Raw genomic sequence first — 5,980 nt, 5'->3', positions numbered from 1 at the left:
TATTTATATGTTCTGGGAGTTAGGATGTGGACATCTTTCATGGGAAATTACCCTGCCTACTACAGAAGTATAGTTAGTCAGCACATTACTGATACCTAAGAATGTTTTCTGTTGCCAGAACTACCATTATTTGCTGGTGGAGACAAGCTCCTGAAATTCTGAAATGACAATGAAAGTTAATTTTGAACAATTGAAACAATTTTACAAATGGGTTAGAAATTATGGAAGTGGGACTATTATTTCTATAGCTCAGGCACATTTGGCATTACATGTATTTTTGCTGGTCAATGCAGAAACTTAACTACCATTTCACACATTGCTTCTGTAGAATCAATGCATCTTGATTTCCCAACAACCACCTCCAAAATTAACCTTTAAATACCAGTCATTTCTAAAGTAGACTTTGAGAAAAGTGACCTATTGGGCCATTACTGTCTATTTACATGTAACTTTGGATTTGGTGTTTCAGTCACCTAGTAGATCTTAGAAAACTAAAAAAAGGATATCATTTGATGGAAGCTCATTCATTCAATTCATATTTATTGTGCCCTACTATGAGCCAGGCATTATACTAGGAATTACATTTTTTAAAACAAATATCTATTTATTTATTTTACTGGTTACTTTTTGTTTGTTTGTTTTTAACCATTTTTAAAGGTTATACTCCATTTATAGTTTTATAAAATATTGGCTATATTCCCTGTGTTGTACAATATACCCTTGTAGCTTATTTTATACCTAATAATTTGTACCTCTTATTCCCTTACCCCTATCTTGTCACTTCCCTCTTCCTTCTCTCCACTAGTAATCACGTTTGTTCTCTATATCTGTGAGTCTGCTTCTTTTTTTTTGTTATATTCAGTAGTTTGTTATTTTTTCAGATTCCACATATAAGTGCTAACATAGAGTATTTGTCTTTCTCTGTCTGACTTACTTCATTTAGCATAATCCCCTCCAAATCCATCCATGTTGCTGCAAATGGCAAAATTTCATTCTTTTTTTTAATGGCTGAATATTGTATATATATACATTTATCTGTTGATGGACACTTAGGTTGCTTCCATATCTTGGCAATTGTAAATAATGATGCTATGAACATTGGGGTACATGTATCTTTTTGAATTAGTGTTTTTGGCTTTTTTGAGGGGGTATGTACGCAGGAGTGGAATTGCTGGGTCATATGGGAGTTCTATTTTTAATTTTTTAGAGAAAGCTGCATAGTGTTTTCCACAGTGGCTGTACCAATTTGCATTCCTACCAACTGTGTACAAGGGTTCCCTTTTCTCTACATCCTTGCCAGTATTTGTTATTTGTGTTCTTTATGATGATAGCCATTCTGACATGTGTGGAGTGATATCTCAAAGTAGTTTTGATTTGCATTTCTCTAATAATTAGTGATGTTGAGCATCTTTTCATGTGTCTCTGGCCATCTGCATTTCCTCTTTGGAAAAATGTCTATTCAGATCTGTTTCCTAAAACAAAGGAAATAAAAGCAAAAATAAACAGATGGGACCTAATTAAACTTAAAAGCGTTTGCACAGCAAAGGAAATCATTGACAAAATGAAAAGACAACCTACTGAATGAGAGAAAATATTTGCAAATTATATGATCAATTTGGGGTTAAAATCCAGCATGTATAAACAGCTCATACAACCCAACATCAAAAATACAAACAACCGGGCTTCCCTGGTGGCGCAGTGGTTGGGAGTCCGCCTGCCGATGCAGGGGATGCAGGTTCGTGCCCCAGTCCGGGAAGATCCCACATGCCGCGAAGTGGCTGGGCCCGTGAGCCATGGACGCTGAGCCTGCGCGTCCGGAGCCTGTGCTCCGCAACGGGAGAGGCCACAGCAGTGAGAGGCCCGCGTACCGCAAAAAGAAAAACAAACAAACAAACAACCTGATTTAAAAAAAGGAACTGCATTTTCAATGGTAAGAGTGAGCACTGCCCTCCCTAGCTTTAGTCTAGTGGAAATAATTATGGGAAGAGGTAGAGAAAGATACAAATTGGGGTCACTAGGAAGTTGTGGGATGGGGAGGGCCTTGATGAGTTCCTATAATGAGAATGTTTTGTCAGCAAGGGGAGGAGGCTGCTGAAAGGAAAAGGAAAAGATAGTCAAAGGGGCTAAAATAAATTGTTGCTTGCTTTAATGATTTTGCCTCAGGTTCAGCTGTCTGGCATGCATGTGCTGTCCTCAGGTGCTGCTGCTTAAAAACTCCTCCATTTCAAGGTGGCAGAATTCCCTATTTTCATGAGCTCAGAAAAAAATCATTTGAAATAGCATGAAATGACAATACAGACATGCCTTAGACTCCATGCTTCAATTTCTCTGACTGCAAATAGAAAAGATACTTATTTGAACAGAAATGGTTATTTCTATTTCCCCTGTAGGCTTTTTGTGGACTCTGGCTTCTTATTAAATAATGCATAGTGAAACAAATTGCTTTCATCTCTTGAAGAGCTTCTGTCTTTCATCATTTTGACTTCTTCTCCCCTTTTGGAGCATTCATATAGATAAGCATATTTTAAAAATGGAACCAGAACATAGCAGTAAACATACTTGGTAAGGCAACTGATTGTCACTATGGCAACAGTGAATCTGTTTGACATTTAGTCTTTCCGTTACTCTCTGTTGCTATAGTAATGTAATCTTGGATTCTGACACCATTTCCAAATTCTATTAAAATAAAGCCCTCTTCACCCCTCAAGAAGAAGGAAAGGCCAGTACTATTAATGCACAAGACGTATGAGGATGTTTTCTAGCACTAGGACATGGACAACATGAGACACACTTTGCTACACTTTTTTTTTGGTTGCTGTTGAAATTCAAATAAATATTTCTTTAACATAGAGATTTTATTTCTTATTTCTGAATTTTATTTTATTTTTTATACAGCAGGTTCTTATTAGTTGTCTATTTTATACATATTAGTGTATATATGTCAATCCCAGTCTCCCAATTCATCCCACGACCTCCCCACCCACCCCACCTTCCCCGCTTGGTGTCCATATGTTTGTTCTCTACATCTGTGTCTCTATTTCTACCTTGCAAACCGGTTTACCTGTACCATTTTTCTAGATTCCATATATATGCATTAATATACGGTATTTGTTTTTCTTTCTGACTTACTTCACTCTCTATGACAGTCTCTAGGTCCATCCACATATCTACAAATGACCCAATTTCATTCCTTTTTATGGCTGAGTAATATTCCATTGTATATATGTACCACATCTTCTTTATCCATTCATCTGTTGATGGGCATTTAGGTTGCTTCCATGACCTGGCTATTGTAAAATAGTGCTGCAATGAATATTGGGGTGCATGTGTCTTTTTGAATTATGGTTTGCTCTGGGTATATGCCCAGTAGTGGGATTGCTGAGTCATATGGTAACTCTACTTTTAGTTCTTTTAAGGAACCTCCATACTGTTCTCCATAGTGGCTGTATCAATTTACATTCCCACCAACAGTGCAAGAGGGTTCCTTTTTTTCACCACACCCTCTCCATCATTTGTTTTTTGAAGATTTTCTGATGATGCCCATTCTAACTGGTGTGAGGTAATACCTAATTGTAGTTTTGATTTGCATTTCTCTAATAATTAGTGATGTTGAACAGCTTTTCATGTGCTTCTTGGCCATCTGTATGTCTTCTTTGGAGAAATGTCTGTTTAGGTCTTCCACCCATTTTTTGATTGGGTTGTTTGTTTTTTTAAATATTGAGCTGCATTCGCTGTTTCTATATTTTGGAGATTAATCCTCTGTCCATTGACTGGTTTGCAAATATTTTCTCCCATTCTGAGGGTTGTCTTTTAGTCTTGTTTATAGTTTCCTTTGCCTTGCAAAAACTTTTAAGTTTCATTATGTCCCATTTGTTTATTTTTGCTTTTATTTCCATTACTCTGGAAAGTGGGTCAAAAAAGATCTTGCTGTGATTTACGTCGAGTGTTCTTCCTATGTTTTCCTCTAAAAGTTTTATAGTGTCTGGTCTTACATTTAGGTCTCTAATCCATTTGGAGTTTATTTTTGTGTGTGGTGTTAGGGAGTGTTCTAATTTCATTCTTTTACATGTAGCTGTCCAGTTTTCCCAGCACCACTTGTTGAAAGACTGTCTTTTCTCCACTGTATATCCTTGCCTCCTTTGTCATAGATTAGTTGACCATATGTGCGTAGGTTTATCTCTGGGCTTTCTATCCTGTTCCATTGATTTATATTTCTGTTTTTTGCACCAGTACCATATTCTCTTGATTAAGTAACTTCATAGTGTAGTCTAAAGTCAGGGAGTCAGATGCCTCCAACTCCATTCCTTTCCCTCAAGATTGCTTTGGCTACTCAGGGTCTTTTGAGTCTCCATACAAATTTTAAGATTTTTTGTTCTAGTTCTGTAAAACATGCCAATGGTAATATGATAGGGATTGCACTGAATCTGTAGATTGCTTTGGGCAATATAGTCATTTTCATAATATTGATTCTTCCAAACCAAGAACATGGTATATCTCTCCATCTGTTTGTGTAATCTTTGATTTCTTTCATCAGTGTCTTATAGTTTTCTGAGTACAGATCTTTTACCTCCTTAGGCAGGTTTATTCCTAGGCATGTTTTTTCTTTTGTTTCAGTGGTGAATTGGATTGTTCCTTTAATTTCTCTTTCTGATCTTTTGTTGTAAGTGTATAGGAATGCAAGAGATTTCTGTGCATTAATTTTGTATCCTGCTACTTTACCAAATTCATTGATTAGCTTTAGTAGTTTTCTGATGGCATCTTTAGGATTATCTATATATAGTATCATGTCATCTGCAAACAGTGACAGTTTTAATTCTTCTTTTCCACTCTGGATTACTTTTATTTCTTTTACTTCTATGATTGCCATGGCTAGAAACTCCATACTATGTTGAATAATAGTGGTGAGAGTGGACATCCTTGTCTTGGTCCTGATCGTAGAGGAAATGCTTTCAGTTTTTCACCATTGGGAATGATGTTTGCTATGGGTTTGTCGTATATGGCCTTTATTATGTTGAGGTAGTTTCCCTCTCTTCCCACTTTCTAGAGAGTTTTTATCATAAATTGGTGTTGAATTTTGTCAAAAGCTTTTTCTGCATCAATTGAGATTATCATATGGTTTTTTATTCTCCAATTTGTTAATATGGTGTATCACATTGATTGATTTACATATATTGAAAAATGTGTGCATCCTTGGGATTAATCTCATTTGATCATGGTATATGATCCTTTTAATGTGTTGTTGGATTCTGTTTGCCAGTATGTTGAGGTTTTTTGCGTGTATATTCGTCAGTGATATTGGTCTATAATTTTCTTTTTTTGTAGTACCGTTGTCTGGTTTTGGTGTCAGGGTGACGGGGGCCTCGTAGAATGAGTTTGGGAGTGTTCCTGCCTTTGAAATTTTCTGGAAGAGTTTGAGAAGAATGGCTGTTAGCTTTTCTCTAAATGTTTAATAGAATTCACCTGTGAAGCCATTGGGTCCTGGAGATTTTTTTGTTGGAAGATTTTTAATCAGTTTCATTTCATTACTTGTGATTTGTCCATATTTTCTATTTTTTCCTGGTTCAGTCTTGGAAGGTTATACTTTTCCAAGAATTTGTTCATTTCTTCCAGGTTATCCATTTTATTGGCATAGAGTTGCTTGTAATAGTTTCTTATGATGCTTTGTATTTCTTCAGTGTCTGTTGTAACTTCTCATTTTTAATTTCTAATTTTATTAATTTGAGTTCTCTCCCTCTTTTTCTTGATGAGTCTAGCTAAATATTTATCAATCTTTTTATCTTCTCAAAGAACCAGTTTTTAGTTTTATTGATTTTTGCTATTATTTTCTTTGTTTCTATTTCATTTATTTCTGCTCTGATCTTTATGATTTCTTTCCCTCTACTAACTTTCAGTTTTGTTTGTTCTTCTTTCTCTAGTTTCTTTAGGTGTAAGGTTAAACTGTTTACTTGAGATTTTTCATGTTTCTTGAGGCATTGCTATA

The sequence above is a fragment of the Lipotes vexillifer genome, unplaced genomic scaffold, assembly GCF_000442215.2.
Source record: "Lipotes vexillifer unplaced genomic scaffold, Lipotes_vexillifer_v1.1 scaffold1581, whole genome shotgun sequence".
NCBI classification, from domain to species: domain Eukaryota; kingdom Metazoa; phylum Chordata; class Mammalia; order Artiodactyla; family Lipotidae; genus Lipotes; species Lipotes vexillifer.
This window is presented reverse-complemented; position numbering follows the sequence as displayed.